This window comes from Eretmochelys imbricata, chromosome 1, assembly GCF_965152235.1.
Source record: "Eretmochelys imbricata isolate rEreImb1 chromosome 1, rEreImb1.hap1, whole genome shotgun sequence".
NCBI lineage: Eukaryota > Metazoa > Chordata > Testudines > Cheloniidae > Eretmochelys > Eretmochelys imbricata.
In genome coordinates this window covers 120,732,614-120,750,911 of record NC_135572.1, presented here as the reverse complement: position 1 = coordinate 120,750,911, position 18,298 = coordinate 120,732,614, and the positions used below count along the sequence as shown (strand labels likewise).

Sequence of the window (18,298 nt, the reverse complement as noted above, 5' to 3'; positions counted from 1 at the left end):
TAATTCCTAGAACACAAGACAAATTAAGGCTGGATTTTTACCCTTGCTCCCTTCAACGGTCTTGCTCGCATCCGTTTACTGATGTAGCTTCTCTCTCTCACCATCACCCCTTAGTTTTCTTTACAGCTACATCCCTTTACCCTGGTGTCCCACAGCGCCGGGGGGAGAAGCGGAGCTCGCGGACCGGCCAACCGCCCCCACGCGTCCCGGGCTGCGCGGGTGCCGACCGGGCAGCTTCGGCAGCGGCGATAAATAACCATCGCCTCGGTCCGTGGGGAGGGGCAGCCCCCGCGGGGAGGAGCCTCCAACGATGCGGTCCCTGCTCCGGGGCGCCCAGCATTTCCCCCCACCGCCGGGCCGGGGGAGCCGGGCTAGGGCACTGGCCGGGGAGACCCGGCTTGGGACCCCCCCAACACGCAGCGGGGCGCGGCCCCTGAGGCCGGACGGGCGCTCGCGGTACAGCCGAGGAGGGGGGTCCCAGCCCCCGAGGCAACGGCACGGGATGGGCTGGGTCCGCTGGCGGCTCAGCCCAGGGGTACCAGCCCGGAGCCCCCGCAGCGCGGCCCCCACCTGCCCTCCGCCAGGCCCCGGGCTGAGGAGGGGGCGTGTCCCAGCCGCCAGGCTCACCTGGGTCCGGGCCACCTGGGCTCTCGCGCGGGGGGGTGAGCCGCCGCTGCTCGCGCTTCCTCGCCGGCAGGGGCTGAGGCGGCGCCTAAAGGCCCGCGAGCTCCTCAGCCCGCACCGCCCCCGCCCACCCTGTCGAGCGGCGGCCGCTCCATCCGCCAGCTACTCGGAGAGCCCGCCCACTGCAGCTCGCCTGGCTGCCCATTGGCCAAATGGTCCTCCGCGGCAGGCCAACCGCCAACTTGCCGAGAGGTGCCCTCTCATTGGCTCAGGCTCCTGTCAATCTCGCTTCTGGAGCTATAAATATCTCTCTTGCGCCTGAGCTGGTGTGGTGCAGTGTCTGGGGGGTGGGAGGGAGTAAGTATCGTGCAGGTGGGTGGGGTCCGTGCGCCGCCTCTAGCAGGGTACAGCTGCCCCCAACTGCCGTCCAATTTCGGCTCTGTTCACAGCGGGGTCGCTCCGCTTGTGGCGGCCTCAGGCCGTCTCTCGTTCGTGTGCGGGTGGGCGTGACGAGGCTCGCTCTTGGGTGGTGCTCACACAGATGCCTGGCGCTCTGTGGGGGTGTCGCTCCTGGGCTAACTGGGGCCCTGTCTGCTCCTGCAATCAGATATTGCGGATCTCAAGAAACGTTTAAAAAAAAAGGGGGGGGGGAGGAGGGGTTGCTGTCGCTACAGAACTGGTTTTTTTTCAGCTCCCAAAACCAGAAAAACCTCCCCCACTTGAGCTAAAGAACAACACTGTTGCTTCATACTAGTGTATACGGTGAGAGTATTTCAGGTTCCCCAAAAGAGGACACTGCTGGGGGGGGGGCAGTGTCACTCCCTATCACAGTGGTAGGGTAGCTAGGGTAAGCCCAGGATGTAGCAACAGCCCTCAGACAGTGCCTCCCTGTAGGGCCCGCGCTCCCCTATGCAAGGAGCTGTGGTGTGGGTTGGTAGGATCCAGCAGTTGTGGCTTGCAGGGGAGGGACCCATGGGGAAGTGCACCAATGCGGGCTCTTTCTGAGCTGCAGCTTGTCTGCTCTGCAAAAACCTGGGACATTTCTTGTTATTTCAAAAATTTACCTGGACAGAGAAAAGAAGCTCATAAAAGAGGCTATGTCCAGGAAATCCAGACCTATGGTAACCATAAGTATGTAGGCCCTATAGCCCCTGCATCATTCCTATTGTTAGAGAGGGATTTTTGAAATCAAACATAGGCTAAGAGACAGGGAAGAGCAGGCTAAGGTCTTGTCTGCACATAAAAGTTCTGTCACTTTATACCAGGTCCCCCAAAAGTTGTATCACTCTAACTGTATCATTATAGTTAGAGTGGTATAACACCTCTATTGTGAGTACCATTACACTAGTACAAAAGTGGTTATACCACTACAGTTTATTCCGAGATAGGAAGGGGAATACTCTATACACAACATGAAGATACTAGTTACGTAGAGTATGGCGTCACATTATGGATACCAGAAGATCAGCAAATCAATGTCTGAGAGCCTTTTGTTGTACTAGTCCATAACACGTAACTGCAGCACTGTGTGAAAGTTGTCATCTTGCCCCCAACTGTACTAGCATAAGTAGGGCCCTACCAAATTCGCGGCCATGAAAAATGCATCACAGACGGTGAAATCTGGTCTTTCGTGTGCTTTTACCCCATACAATACAGATTTCACAGGGGGGAGACCAGCGTTTCTCAAATTGGGGGTCCTGACCTAAAAGGGAGTTGCAGGGGGGTCACAAGGTTATTTTAGGGGGTCACAGTATTGCCACCCTTACTTCTGTGCTGCCTTCAGAGCTGGAGAGTGGTGGCTGTTGGCTGGGCACCCAACCCTGAAGGCAGTGCAGAAGTAAGGGTGGTAATACCATACCATGCCATCCTTACTTCAGTGCTGCTGCTGGCAGCAGCTCTACCTTCAGATACTTTACAAACACACTCCAATAGTCAGGTAATACCCAGATGAGCACAAACCTCAGTTGCATTTGGTGGTTCCTCAGGAGTCCTCGCCCCACACCCAAGATCCTTTATTCTCAAAGAGCCACTTCCACCTTCCCTACGTGCAGGAGATGCTACAATCCACTTAACCCTTTCCCAGTAGAATCAAACCTGCTACAAGTGTGAGATGTTTCGGACAAACACTGCCAACCTATTATACATACATACTGTTACACAAAAACCTGAAATGTAGATACAGCTTTGAAGTAATGAAAATTAACTAAGCAGAGTTGACAGCTATCTCTGTTCCTCCCCAGTATCAAAATACTGTGTTTTACAACAAGCTGAATAAGATCCATGGTAATTTACTCAGTATGTCTGACTGTCACATTTTTTATCCTTTAACTCAATCATCAGATATCAGCCTGCCATTGTTTCATTGCACCTGTCCCAAAAGATTTGCAGACTGTGAAAGCATGCTTGTATGCTATCATCAAAATCAAACAGCATCATCAAAATTAGCATGGATAGCAACCCTCCAGACTTATGACTGTAAGCCTGCCATATGGTTCTAGTTAACAATATCCAATCCTTTTCCCTCTCCAAGTGTCACACAGTAACTCTTTTGTGTAATAGTCTCTTGTCGTCTGTCCAGCTTAGGCCAGGTCAGTGCTAGAAACTTTAGCTAGTTTAGTAATGTCAGTTAGGGGTGTGATTTTCTTTACAACATTTCTATTCTGGCAAAAGCTTTAGTGTAGATGCAGGTATACTCACATAAAAGTGATTTTTCCAGTGTAGCTTATTTCACTAAGGAAACCAGTATAAACTGTATTAAAAGCCATTTTACGTGGCAATTGTTTCATAAGGACACTTTGTCTTCATTCAGTAAGGCCAAATTTCATTAGGAAGGTTTGCTGGTATAGCTATGCCACTATAGGTACACTTCGACATTCTCTCTTTAACTATTAACTTCCACCCTCAATAGAGTAACTAAAAATAGAGCTTTCCACAATATCCAGCTTTTCCCCCTTGGGTTAGTTGCATGAGAAGACAGGCAAAATAGAGAACAGAAAAAATTCAGAGTAAGGACACCAACCATCAACCTGCCACAATCCAACAGTAAGCAAACATCTACAGGCCTGTTTTACCGTTTGAAAAGTAGAAAATTGCACAGCTCAGGACAGTTGTGCAGGTGGATCTGCAATAAAAGAAATTCGGGCTCTTTGACAGAAGCTTCGTAATAGTAATTGTTTCTGGTAAGAGTGGCAGTACACTTGGAAACTTAACAGTGTCTCACACCTGTAATTCCTCAACAAATCTTTTCTTTCTTCTTGATAGTCCTATGTATTCTCCTATAAGCAACTGAAGTTTTGAAATATAGTTCATAGGTCTACAATGTTTTAATTTGAAAATGTAATTGAAATAAATTAACTCTTCCAGTAAAACAGGTTCATTTTTAAAATCAGAGCTTGAAGAGAAATCACTATAAAATGAAGAAGCCTTGGTCTACACTAGGAGTTGAGGTCAAATTTAGCAGCGTTAAATCAATTTAACCCTGCACCCGTCCACAAGACGAAGCCCTTTTTTCGACTTAAAGGCTTCTTAAAATCGATTTCCTTACTCCACCCCCGACAAGGGGATTAGCACTAAAATCGGCCTTGCTGGGTTGAATTTGGGGTACTGTGGACACAATTAGACGGTATTGGCCTCCGGGAGCTATCCCAGAGTGCTCCATTGTGACCGCTCTGGATAGCACTCTCAACTCAGATGCACTGGCCTGGTAGACAGGAAAATGCCCGCAAACTTTTGAATTTCAATTTCCTGTTTGGCCAGCGTGGCAAGCTGCAGGTGACCATTCAGAGCTCATCAGCAGAGGTGACCGTGACGGAGTCCCACAATCACAAAAGAGCTCCAGCATGGACCGAACGGGAGGTACGGGATCTGATCGCTGTACGGGGAGAGGAATCCGTGCTATTAGAACTATGTTCCAGTTTTCGAAATGCCAAAACATTTGTCAAAATCTCCCAGGGCATGAAGGACAGAGGCCATAACAGGGACCCGAAGCAGTGCCGTGTGAAATTTAAGGAGCTGAGGCAAGCCTACCAGAAAACCAGAGAGGCAAATGCCCACTCCAGGTCAGAGCCCAAAACATGCCGCTTCTATGATGAGCTGCATGCCATTTTAGGCTACCCCAGCCGTGTTGTTTGACTCCTTCAATGGAGATGGAGGCAACACGGAAGCAGGTTTTGGGGATGAGGAAGATGAGGAGGAGGAGGTTGTAGATAGCTCACAGCAAGCAAGCGGAGAAACCGCTTTTTCCCGACAGCAAGGAACTGTTTCTCACCCTGGACCTGGAGCCAGTACCCCCCGAACCCACCCAAGGCTGCCTCCTGGACCTGCCAGGAGGAGAAGGGACCTCTGGTGAGTGTACCTTTTAAAATACTATACATGGTTTAAAAGCGAGCATGTTTAATTATTAATTTGCCCTGGCATTCGCGGCTCTCCTGGATGTACCCCCAAAGCCTTTGCAAAAGGTTTCTGGGGAGGCAGACTTATTCCGTCCACCATGGTAGGACACTTTACCACACCAGACCAGTAGCACATACTCAGGAATCATTATAGAACAAAGCATTGCAGTGTATGTTTGCTGGCGTTCAAACAACATCCATTCTTTATCTCTCTATGTTATCCTCAGGAGAATGATATCATTCATGGTCACCTGGTTGAAATAGGGTGCTTTTCTTAAGGGGACATTCAGAGGTGCCCATTCCTGCTGGGCTGTTTGCCTGTAGCTGAACAGAAATGTTCCCTGCTGTTAGCCATGGGGAGGGGGTGGGGCTAGCCACACGGTGGGGGGAGGCAAAATGCGACCTTGGAACAAAAGCACATGTGCTATGTATGTAATGTTAACGGCAAGGTTTACTGTGAAAGAGTGTACCCATTGTTCTATAAAGTGTGTCTTTTTAAATACCACTGTCCCTTTTTTTTTCCTCCACCAGCTGCATGTGTTTCAAGGATCACAGGATCTTCTCCTTCCCAGAGGCTAGCGAAGATTAGAAGACGAAAAAAATGCACTCGTGATGAAATGTTCTCTGAGCTCATGCTGTCCTCCCACACTGACAGAGCACAGACGAATGCGTGGAGGCAGACAATGTCAGAGTGCAGGAAAGCACAAAATGACCGGGAGGAGAGGTGGCGGGCTGAAGAGAGTAAGTGGTGGGCTGAAGAGAGGGCTGAAGCTGAAAGGTGGCGGCAGTGTGATGAGAGGAGGCAGGATTCAATGCTGAGGCTGCTAAAGGATCAAACTAATATGCTCCAGCGTATGGTTGAGCTGCAGGAAAGGCAGCAGGAGCACAGACCGCCGCCACAGACCCTGTGTAACCAACCGCCCTCCTCCCCAAGTTCCATAGCCTCCTCACCAAGATGCCCAAGAATGCGGTGGGGGGGGCCTCTGGCCATCCAGACACTCCACCCCAGAGGATTGCCCAAGGAACAGAAGGCTGGCATTCAATAAGTTTTAAAGTTTTAAACTTTTAAAGTGCTGTGTGGCCTTGTCCTTCCCTCCTCCACCACCCCTCCTGGTGCTTCTCTCCTTCACCACCCCTCCTGGGCTACCTTGGTAGTTATCCCCCTATTTGTGTGATGAATTAATAAAGAATGCATGAATGTGAAGCAACAATGACTTTATTGCCTCTGCAAGCAGTGATTGAAGGGAGGAGGGGAGGGTGGTTAGCTTACAGGGAAGTAGAGTGAACCAAGGGGCGGGGGCTTTCATCAAGGAGAAACAAACTGAACTTTCACACCGTAGCCTGGCCAGTCATGAAACTGGTTTTCAAAGCTTCTCTGATGCGCACCGCGCCCTCCTGTGCTCTTCTAACCGCCCTGGTGTCTGGCTGTGTGTAACCAGCAGCCAGGCAATTTGCCTCAACCTCCCACCCCTCCATAAACGTCTCCTTCTTGCTCTCATAGATATTGTGGAGCGCACAGCAACCAGTTATAACAGTGTGAATATTGGTTTCACTGAGGTCTAACGGAGTCAGTAAACTGCACCAACGCGCTTTTAAACGTCCAAATGCACATTCTTCCACCATTCTGCACTTGCTCAGCCTGTAGTTGAACAGCTCCTGACTACTGTCCAGGCTGCCTGTGTACGGCTTCATGAGCCCTGGCATTAAGGGGTAGGCTGGGTCCCCAAGGATAACTATAGGCATTTCAACATCCCCAACGGTTATTTTCTGGTCTGGGAATAAAGTCCCCTCCTGCAGCTTTTGAAACAGACCAGAGTTCCTGAAGATGCGAGCGTCATGTACCTTTCCCGGCCATCCTATGTTGATGTTGGTGAAACGTCCCTTGTGATCCACCAGTGCTTGCTGCACTATTGAAAAGTACGCCTTGTGGTTTATGTACTCGCCGGCTTGGTGCTCTGGTGCCAAGATAGGAATATGGGTTCCGTCTATGGCCCCACCACAGTTAGGGAATCCCATTGCAGCAAAGCCATCCACTATGACCTGCACATTTCCCAGGGTCACTACCCTTGATATCAGCAGATCTTTGATTGCGTTGGCGACTTGCATCACAGCAGCCCCCACAGTAGATTTGCCCACTCCAAATTGATTCCCAACTGACCGGTAGCTGTCTGGCATTGCAAACTTCCACAGGGCTATTGCCACTCGCTTCTCAACTGTGAGGCCTGCTCTCATCTTGGTATTCTTGTGCCTCAGGGCAGGGGAAAGCAAGTCACAAAGTTCCATGAAAGTGCCCTTATGCATGCGAAAGTTTCGCAGCCACTGGGAATCATCCCAGACCTGCAACACTATGCGGTCCCACCAGTCTGTGCTTGTTTCCCGAGCCCAGAATCGGCATTCTACCGCATGAACCTGCCCCATTAGCACCATGATGCCCACATTGCCAGGGCCTGTGCTTTGAGAGAAGTCTGTGTCCATGTCCTCATCACTCTCGTCACCGTGCTGAGGTCGCCTAGTCGCCCGGTTTCGCTTTGCCAGGTTCCGGTGCTGCATATACTGCAGGATAATGCATGTGGTGTTTAATGTGCTCCTAATTGCCAAAGTGATCTTAGCAGGCTCCATGCTTGCCGTTGTATGGCATCTGCACAGAAAAAAGGCGCAGAACGATTGTCTGCCGTTGCCCTGATGGAGGGAGGGGCGACTTACGACATGGCTTACAGGGTTGGCTTACAGGGAATTAAAATCAACAAAGGGGGTGGCTTGGCGAGAAACAGAATGGCCCCCTCAAGGATTGAACTCAAAACCTCAAGGAGAGAACTCAAAACTGGGTTTAGCAGGCCGTTGATTTCATGGAGGGAGGGAGGAAAAAATGAATACAAAACAAATCTGGTCTATTTCTTGTTTTGAGCCACTTCATCTATCTTTATACATCTTGCTGGCAGCAGACTGTGCAGTACAACTGCTAGCCGTCGTCATCTCCTGGGTGCTCGGCGGAAGACGGTGCAGTATGACTGCTGGCCATCATCTTCTGCTGGCTGCTGATTAAAAGACAGTGCACTGCCAGTAAGACTGAATCGCCATGAGACGAAACTTAAAAGGGAAATGACCTGGCTGAGTCACTCCTATGTTTGCCCAGGTGCCCCTGACTTCATCGAGGTCGGTTAAAAGAGCACCCAGGACTACGTCGACGATGGCTACCAGTCATACTGCACTGTCTACTGCCAAAAGGCAATAAACTGCTGCTGTGTAGCAATGCAGTACCACATCTGCCAGCACCCAGGACACATACGGTGACGGTTAGTTGAGCAGGCTCCATGCTTGCCGTGGTATGGCGTCTGCACAGGTAACTCAAGAAAAAAGGCGCAAAATTATTGTCTGCCCTTGCTTTCACGGAAGGAGGGAGGGAAGGGGGGCCCGACGATATGTACCCAGAACCACCCGTGACAATGTTTTAGCCCCATCAGGCATTGGGATTTCTACCCAATGCCTGATGAATTCAAATGGGCAGTGGAGACTGCGGGAACTGTGGGATAGCTACTCACAATGCAACATTCCGGAAGTCGACAGGTGCCTCGGTACTGTGGACACACTCCGTTGACTACATGCACTTAGAGCATTTGTAGGGGGACACACACAATCAACTGTATAAAAACGCTTTCTACAAAACCGACTTCTATAAATTCGACCTAATTTCATAGTGTAGACATACCCTAAGTTTAAACCTTTAGTGTTCCACTTTAGCCTGGTGAAAGAAGACCAAGGGTAGTCAGTCTATTCTATACCAACATTAAAGAGACAGTGGCAATCAATGGTATCTCAGCATAATAAAGATCTCCTGCTGCAAGGCATCTGCCAAGGCATTTATCAAAAGTAGATGTCAAACAGAAGTCAAAGTGTTACAAGAAACATCAGACTTGTGGTGATTTTAATGTAGATAATGATTTCTGTAATACTGAACGACTGGTTTACATTCATATTATCTAACGGAGCCATAATGTTGTCACTATTCATCAAATTTGGAGCTCCTTTGCCAGGCACCTGTACTTTCTCCTAATTCTTTCAGCGGTGTGGATCCTTGTTTGTGCTGCTTTCATACTGGCTTTCCCAGAGAGCAAGAGCAATGGAACAAAAATGGTAAAATGGGTAAGAATGGGGAGAAAAAGACTATCTGGCTTTACATGTGGTTTGGTGGAGGGGCAGGAGTGAGGCTAATTTTGAGTTTTGCTTAGCTGAAAAACAGCAGCCCAAGCAGACTGACAACTGCATTTAACTGGTTCAGAGAACAAACTTCATGTGGTTCAGCCAGTCAGAAGCTAGCTGATAACTGGAATCTCTTCCCACTTCTGTCACTGACCTGCTTCCTGCTTGTGTAATCTTGGGCAAGCAACTTCACCTCTCTGTGCTTCTGTTCCTTCCCACCCAAACCATTGTCTGTTTAAACTATAAACTTTTCAGGGCAGGGATTGTCTTTCACTATGTGTTCATACGGTGCCTAGGACTATGAAATCCCTATCTCCACTGAGGCCTTGATACACTATCATACTACTGCAACTGCTAATAAAAGTACAGAATGTTTGTTATGGTTTGTTGGTATATTTTCAGAGCATACAAATAACACGTCATTCCATCTTTATAGATGTAAAACCAAAACAAATACATGTTTTTAATGAACAAGCTTGTTTGCAAGAGACAGTTATTGGTTTTCAGTATTATAAACTGCTTTTAGATTTTAATCGGCTAGGAGCAGCAATCATGTCTTCATGTGTTTCTTTTGCAGTGCCTCTCTTATTGACAGTATTTAACAAATAAATAACTCCATACAAAATTCCATGTAAAAGGTGAAAAAAGGTTGCAGAGTGATGTGATCAAAAGTCAGAAAATTCATTGTCTGCACAACCTTTATCCTGGCCCTTGGGTGCATGCATTACAATACAGTCTTTTGTTATATGACCTTGCGGAAAAGAAGAAAATTTTAATAGCGTCTCTGCTATTGCATAAATCTGAAATCTGGAAACCCTGAATTTTATTTGGTGTCTCTATTGCTCAGAGAGATTTAGGTCCAAAACCCAAAATAGAAATAGATGGATCTGTTGTTGAAGATGAAATCCTTGATGGGTTCAGGCAAAGAGAAATCATATAAGAATGAAGAATTGGGATTTCCGGCTCAGTCAGTCCACTGACATATCAACAAACACAAAAAGAAAAGGATTACTTTTGACACCTTAGAGACTAACCAATTTATGGTTAGTCTCTAAGGTGCCACAAGTACTCCTTTTCTTTTTGCAAGTACAGACTAACACGGCTGCTACTCTGAAATAAACACAAAGATTTACTCCCAAATGTGACTTCAAGCTGAAAATAATGCTCAGCCATAATTTTAATTTAAAAACAAGCTTACGCTAATAGGGAAATTAGCTTCTTTCAAGAAGCTTCTAAATTTAAATGTTAACCAACTTCATGTTGCAATTTGGCATGTCTCTTATTCATAGTTCATGTTTTCTCTAATACCTCTAAGAACACAGAAAGTGCAGTTCTGGAGTATTTTGCAGAACTAGACTCATCATTTATGAAACTCCTAATGAGTAAGTAAAAAAAAAACCCCCACACTAGCAATGATTCTCCTTTCACTGACATTAGTAAATTAGAGGTTGAGTTCCTGGGGAGAGGATGAAGAAACAGTGCAGGGGCATGAATGTGGCAGATGTTGGGAACAGTGCTGAACCCCCCTCCCACTATCCCCTACTGCAAAGCTGTGATCCCCTCCTTTCCTCACCACTCTTCCCTGCACTGCTCCGACACCCGCATAATCCCTTTCAGTGCTCAGACCTCGCTATACTCCCCCCAACTGCTCCCACATTTCCTCCAACATGGACATTGCTCTGACAAGAGCCACACTGCTCCGATCACACCCACCCACACTGCTTTGAGCCCCCAGCTCCGCCCTCTTCCTTGCCCTTCCATTTTCCTAGTAAGCATGGAGGGGTCATGGGGACAGTGCTTAAAGTGATCAGGGGTCACCACTCCCATATCTGACAGTCCCCTGGCCCAGCAATTATTTCTGCCTCCAACTCCCAAATGAATCCCCTCACATCAGTTCTCCTCCTCCTGCAGCTCCTGGGTTCTTCACCCCTTCCCCTCACACTTCTCCTAAGCCTGACCAGGGCTGCAGCATGGTTTTCTTCTCCCTCTTCCCAGGGGAGCAGGAAGGAGCAGGAGAAATGGGGAGCTGCTGGGTTCTTTCTGCTCCCTCCCTGCCCTGCATGGGAACGGTGTGAGGTTGCCATTGAGGAGAGAAGGATGGAGCTCTGCCTGTTGCCTGCAGCACCACGATTGGCTTCTCCTCCCCAGGAAACAGGGCAGTAAAGAAAGCAGCCAATCAGAGGGGGTTCCCGCCTCCCCTCTCTCCCCCCCCCCGGCCCCCAGTACTAAAAAGCTCATTTGCATCTCCCCATCCCAGTCTCATCGCTGTGGCTGCATGTTTTGAAGAGAGGACAGAAATAGGGGGCATGGAAGTGTGGGGGGGGAGCAGAATCCCTTCCTACATCCCTCACTTCATAGCTCTGATGCCCCTTCTTTCCTCTCCACTCACTGTTGACACTTTCTCTTTCTAGCTGGAAACAGCAGCATTGGGGTATGGGTGAGTCTAGTGTTCCTCTCCCACTGCTGGAGGCAGCATGGAGACGGTGGGGAGTTCTAGGTTCCTTCCCCTGATCAAGAAGCAGTCTGGGGGAGCAGGGGGATACTAGGTACAGATTCCTGCATTTTAGGAGATTTTAGACCAAGGTTTTAGGCAAAAGGCAGACAAATCTCAAACAAACAGGAAGCCTATGGACTAATTATTAGTAAATCTAGAATAGTTTGTAGCTGTCAGACACCAACAAACATGCACCAAAAATCATGAACCTCAAACATTTATGTAGTGTCTGTCAGACACACACACACACACAAAAATAGTGTTAATAAAAACCAACAACCCCAAAACCTGTCAGCACTTAAGTATATATATTAAAATTAAGTAGGCTATTCCCTTTTCCACAGATCCAGTAGGAGCATTAGATGCCCATATCCAGATGCCAGCCAGAAGCCCAAATCTGCCCCTACTGTATACATGTAACTTCCATTGTAGTCAATGGGAGAACAGCTATTTAAGTGAGACATGTCAACATTGTATCCTATAAAAGAAATGCTGTTTGATATTAAAGCCCCTCCTCCCCCCGTGACACTAAAACCCAGATCCTCAAAGATATTTAGGCATCTAACTCTCTCTGAAATCATCAGGAGTTAGGTGCCTAAATAACTTGAAGGATCTGGGCCTAAGTACTGTGTGACCATGGAGATGAATGCTGCTCCCATCCACCACCTACACAGGTGATTAGAATGAATGGAAACAGGGCCAGGAATAAACACAAATCAAAGTCAGAAGTATTACTGGCAGCCAGAGTACACTAAGCAATTAATAAACTGCTTCTGAGGCTGATAAAGTGCCAGAGATCACAAGTTTGATAACTTCAAAAGCTGTATTGCTAGCATACGCATATCATGAATAGTATTCCTGTGTTCCTATCTCAAGAGAAACAAATCTACAACAAAATTATAACATTTGACACGTTTTTAATAACATAATGACATTCTTGCTGCAATAGACAGGTGTGTACAGTGTATTCACTAATGTATTAACCAAACATCAGGCCTCAAGGTGCTGCCTACTACACCATAATTTAACCATTTATATACATAACAATCTTAAAGCTATCCAGGGACAGATTGTGCCCCCAAAACACAGCATTGAGCAGGGGACTGTGGAGTCACACTACCTCAGGGGTGAGCTCCTGTGGCGAATGGTCACTGCACCTCTGGCTATGAGGCTGTCATGCACACACACTTCCATAGCTGGGCATGACCTTGTGTCTTCCCCATTCTTTTTGGAGAGGTTAGTGCCTCTAGGAATATTCCTGAGCTGCCCTGCCCTCAAGGGAGTACGTGGACTGTGATGTGATCAGCTCTTAAACAGGAGATGTAAGGGAAGAAAGGGGGGAGCTCCTCTTTCCATCCCTATTATGTAGAAGCTAGCTACAATCTGGCCTTAAACCTATAATGTTACACCTTCCATTTTGCCTAAGCCTGTGTTTAGATTAGGATAAACTAATATCTGCTGCTAGTTACAGGCCAGGATAAACAAATTCAGTGTACACACAGGGGTATCATCCAAGCATTGTTTCCTATAACCTGAACACTGGGATTGTTGGCATTTGCATAATGTTTAATTATTTAGTCAGAACATAAAATATGTCTCTCTTTTAAAACACATTTTTATAAAATGTCTCAATAATTAAACACCACCACAGTTATTAGCAGTAGGGAAGTCTTTCAAAATTTATTAGTCAAAGCAAATAAGTAACTACATCTAATTCCACTCATCAAAATATACCACTTGGAGAGAAATCCCCAAGAGGGGTCAGGGGAATCAATACAGACTACTGCATATGAGTGAGCAAAAAACCCCAAAATACAGCAGGTTAGCCACTGTATCTGGCAATTTCAAGTAGAATTCAGAATTCAGAGGCTTAATTTACTCATTAACCCGTATATCTGTTCCTTAAAAGACCAAATCAATAGTTTAGATCTTGCTGAGAAGTTCATCTATACTTATTGAGGTTAAATTCAGGACCAGCGGAAGACCTATATGAGCCTATTGCATATTCTGGAATGGGTGGACATAGGCCCAAAACTAAAGGCCCAACCTCTCAGACAACAGAGACAAAAAATGAAAAAATAAGGACAAGAGTGACTGTGATAGGGATAAAATGAGGGATACAGTGGGGGACAACAAGCAGAGAATCCTGAGCAGCACATGCTGCTCCTCAAAGGAGTCCAAGGAGCCAGTGGATGCTGCCCAGAGGACCTCTGCCAAGAGACGTGAGGCAATGAAGTGTCAGAAATATGCCCCACAGTTGCAGACCCCCCTCACACCAATGCATTGAGCTTTGTCCTCCTAGTCTGGGGAATGGCCATCTTGGTCAGTACCAGGTGGAGGTTGACAAGGAGATCTTGCAACTTTGTGGGGCCATGAATGATGTGCACAAATACCAGGAGTGTGGGGAAACATGCTCAGCAGGAGGTTCTGGATGAGCCGGAAAAGGGACTGCAGCCTGACACATTCTACATAGATGCTCCATGGTCTCCCTCTCGCTGCAAAAGGGGCAAGTTTTGGGAAACTCCATGAGCCATGCCAACTGCACAGCTGTGCTCAGAGCTGCATGGAGGAGCCACCAAATGAGATTCCCAGTGGACCATGGGACTAAAGTGGAATACAGGCTGGCCTCCTGGGCCTCTGCAGACAGCAGCAGGTCCTACAACTTTGTGTCATGGCAGGACACGAGGGCCAGGAAGTAAATAGTATGGAGCATCAGCATCTGTAGAGATTTGTGAGGCATGGTTCTGAAATGTGTTCAGCCTGCTTAGGTGATGCGTCAGAGGCAGACAAGGGGGCCCATGGAGTGGGGACCTGATGGCAAGCTCTGGAGGGCCACGCATGAACAGAGAGTGATCTCCCGTAGGACTTGCTTAAAATAAGTGAGAGAAGCAGGGGGCAAGACTGCCCTTATTTCCTGAAGCACAGAGTGGGGTTGTGTGTGGGGTGGGCAATCCCATGCACTAGCCAAGCACCATGGCACTCCAAATGTAGTCCAGGAGGTCCATGATGCTGGTGACTCCAGCCAGGACCAACCCTCTGGTGCTCCAAGGAGAACTCCACCACCTGCACACAAAAGTGTGGGTTATGGACCAGTGATTCAGCAAGGCAGTCCTCCCCCGCAGTGGCCACTATAGACCCGGTTGCTGAAAACAGATTCCAGGTCCTGAAGAAATCCTGGTTAAGACTGGCAGCTCAGAGAGATCTCACAGATGGAGATAAAAGAATTGCTGGTCATATCAGAGCCCTCAGAGGAAGGTGTGCACCAGCGCACTCAGTGCTGGATTATAAGCAACAAAAAGGAGTCTCTGCAGGACCGGAAGGCAGAATGCATAGACCAGGCTGTGAATGCAAACCTGGCCCACTCCGCTCTCTCCCAAGGCCTATGTGGGGTATGATGGCCTGGGGACTGAACCCAAGGCCTTTGGCTCTAAAAACAAGAGCCTCTACTGCTTGAACTAAAAAACCCAATCCTGGCAGCTTAACATCCGTAAAACTCCTAAACCTCTATATGGACCAGCCACAACAGAAGGAAACTGGTGAAGTTCACTGGATTAGAATCGGATTTCCAAACAAGACAAAAAAAGGAAAAATGTAAGAGTTAGCCAAGGACAGAGTTTGAAAGCTACTGTGATTATCTGAGAAAGGTTTAACCCACAAAATTATTTACATAATTTGTCATTGAGGTAGATAATCAGATTCTGGTCTAATTTAGACCTGTGTAAATACTGAATAACTGTATTGAAATCAATCATCAGCGAAATCAGGGTTATTTTATTTAGCAGCAATGGAGATTTTTATTTTTTCTTAAAAATCAGACTTTATGCTGGAGCAGCATTTTAGTACTCTTTTGCAAACATTTAATCTCATGTCCTTCCACCTTCTTCTAAAATCACCTATTACCTTCAGCTCAGGGCTCTATTTTAATTAAAGGAGACTTATAAGAAATCTTTATTTTTAGTGTCACCGCTGGTCTCATCAGGCTGCATAACACAGGCAAAGAAACCTCCTTTTCCCTCCTGTATCCTTGGGGTAATTTCTAAGGGTCAATATGAGTGTTAATATTCCAGAGCACTCCAGCTGCAGTCATATCAGACAGGAACTAGGTGAGAGACTTATCTAGAAAGGTTGAGCCAAAGAAATTATTCACCAGCCTAGAACAGGGAAAAACACCTGGGGAAAACTAGCACAAATTTGCTTTTTCATATAACTGACCTCCTGATCTCCATTTTCCTCATATCAAATCAAAATTTAAGTACACATAAATAGAGCAGTGCCCCCAGGGTTTTCTCCATGGAGCCTCTAAGTCCTGCCCTTCACTTGGGCCCATAGGCACTGACTCTGTGGGTGCTCCGGGGCTGGAGTATCCATGGGAAAAAAATATTGGATGCTCAGCACCCACTGGCCACAGCTATTCCCGCTCCCACTCATCAGTTGATTGGGGGGGGGACCGTTGCCGCCACCAACAGCTGATGGGGGTTGTGCCACCGCCTGACAGCTGACGGGGGGGGGGGCAGAAGCACTGCCCAACAGCTGTTTGGCGGCTCAGGGAGGAGCTTAGGGGAGGGCAGAGAGCAGAGAATGCGGGGGACCTCGGGGAGGGGGCAGAGTGGGGGCAGGAAGAGGTAGAGCAAGGGCGGGGCCTTGGGGGTGGGGGCAGCAGTATGGGGGAGAGGGATGGAGCAGGGGCAGGAAGAGGCAGAGCAAAGGCAGGGTCTTGGGGGAAGGGGCAGAGTGAGCGTTGAGCACCCCTGGGGAAAAGGAAAAGTCAGCACCTGTGCTTGGGTCTCTAAACAAGCCTTATCCCCTTCTCAGGGCTTAGGCCACCCTACCAGTGGCCTGTGGGTGTCCCAGGTCTGCCCACAACTCTGGATCCCAGGCCAGAGACCCTATAAATAGCAGCTACATGCTGCTTTCTGTAATCGTTGCTGGTTTATTCCCTGGGCCACTTCCCACATAGCCTCTTCGTCTTCACCCTTACCGCAGGGCTGAAAATCTCAACTCCTCTCTTTCCTCACCCTTGTGGTCCCAACCAGCAACTGGGCTGCTCGGGCTCTGCAGCTCTTTTTAACTGGGCCTGCTGCACTCTGATTGGTCGCTTCCCTGGTCGCTTCCCTTTTGAGGCAGGCCTGGAGGACCTACCTTCACTGCTCCTTTTCTGGTGTGGGAGTGTGGTAGGACCGAGAGGTCTCCAGAGTATACCCCATCACACCCTGCTTTACTTCTTTTTCAGTAAAATAGATCAAAGCAAGGTCTACCTGCCCTGATCTGCTATCAGTGATTTCAAGGTAACTTAAATTCTATATCTCACTGTAGTCTAAAGGGAAAATGTGGAGTCAAAAGTAAACTCAAAAACCAGGAATCTCTCTGGAGGACAGCCAGAGGCACTATTCACCACCAAGGGTGTTTTGAAACCAGTTGCCCCAGATAGTTATTGTCCTGTTTTCTTTTTCCCCTGAATGGAATGTACTCAGTATCTGAATCAGACTTTAAAGAAATAAAGTTACTATTCAGCAACAGGCAGCCTACTGCTGGACTGTGGAATCACATCAGGAAAATGGAGAAAGCAACACAGGACAATCTTGGGAGGAGCTCCTTGTAAACATCAGCAAACCCACTTCACATCCCTCCTTAAAACTCTCCTTTGCTGTGATGCCTCCAAAACCTTGACAACATTTAGGCTGCTGGTGTCCTTAGGCCTCTACCCATCATGCTACCCAATATTGTCTGATTGTGCCCTTGTTCTTCCCCTCTTCGTCTGTCTGTAGCCATCTGTTGTCTCTTGTCTACTTATGCTGTAAGCTGTTTGGGGGACTGTCTTTTTATTCAGTGTTTGCACAGTGCCTACCACAATGGGGCCTTGGTTCATGACTGGGGCTCCTATGTGTTACAATTAATACATAAGTAATAACATACGAAGGGAAGCCTGCAAGGAAGCTTCACTGCACTGAGACAATGCTCTGTTAAGCCAGAAGCAACTGGCCCTGTCATCTCATGTTCTTTTCTTCTTTCTTTTTAAACTTATAGTGTTGTTTTTGCCTCCCTTCTGGGTATTGGAAAGAGAATTATGATGGTTCTTTGGATTTTCCACTGGTATTAAACTGGATGGGAGGAATAAACTGTAGGAGGGTGTGTATTCTCCTTTGCATCCATCTCATTAGCTTGTTTATATGTTGCCCTCCTGAACTATTACAGCTATCTACCTACTGCTCTCTTTGTGTTTGTCATTCTTACTTAACAGTCAGAATGAACCACTGTAAATAAAGGCATGTTCCAAAGAAAGGACATAATCCTGCGAACACTTATGTACATAGTAATTTTACAAACTTAGTAAGACTGTATTCACATGTATACAATTACTCGTGTGTTTTTGCAGGGCAGGCTGAAGTGTATCCTTCCAGTGTTATTCTAAGAAGATGCAAAATGCTACAGGTGAATAAAAAAAAAAAGTGAATAACTGTTCAAAGGAGGAGCCAGGTTGGACATTCTCAGGACCCTATTCTTTACTTCCTTCTCTGTACAGGTAACACACCAATAGAAGTTCACTCCTGCACGGGGAGCATAGAATAAGGTCCAACGAGTAATAAGGACTTCA

The 18,298-nt window shown here is 47.4% G+C and overlaps 1 protein-coding gene across 4 annotated transcripts in view; it reads right to left on the bottom strand.

Moving 5' to 3' along the window:
- MGAT4A (alpha-1,3-mannosyl-glycoprotein 4-beta-N-acetylglucosaminyltransferase A) overlaps positions 1-763 on the bottom strand; it is a 152,145-nt gene extending 151,382 nt beyond the window's left edge. For 3 of the 4 annotated variants that reach the window (XM_077814680.1, XM_077814697.1, XM_077814705.1), the window contains exon 1: positions 628-763. The gene's annotated coding sequence lies outside the window, so the exon portion shown is untranslated. Of the gene's footprint in view, positions 1-41; positions 233-627 lie in introns of those variants that run through there. The other variant, XM_077814689.1, reaches the window with a different exon arrangement.
- Positions 764-18,298: the final 17,535 nt, after the last annotated feature.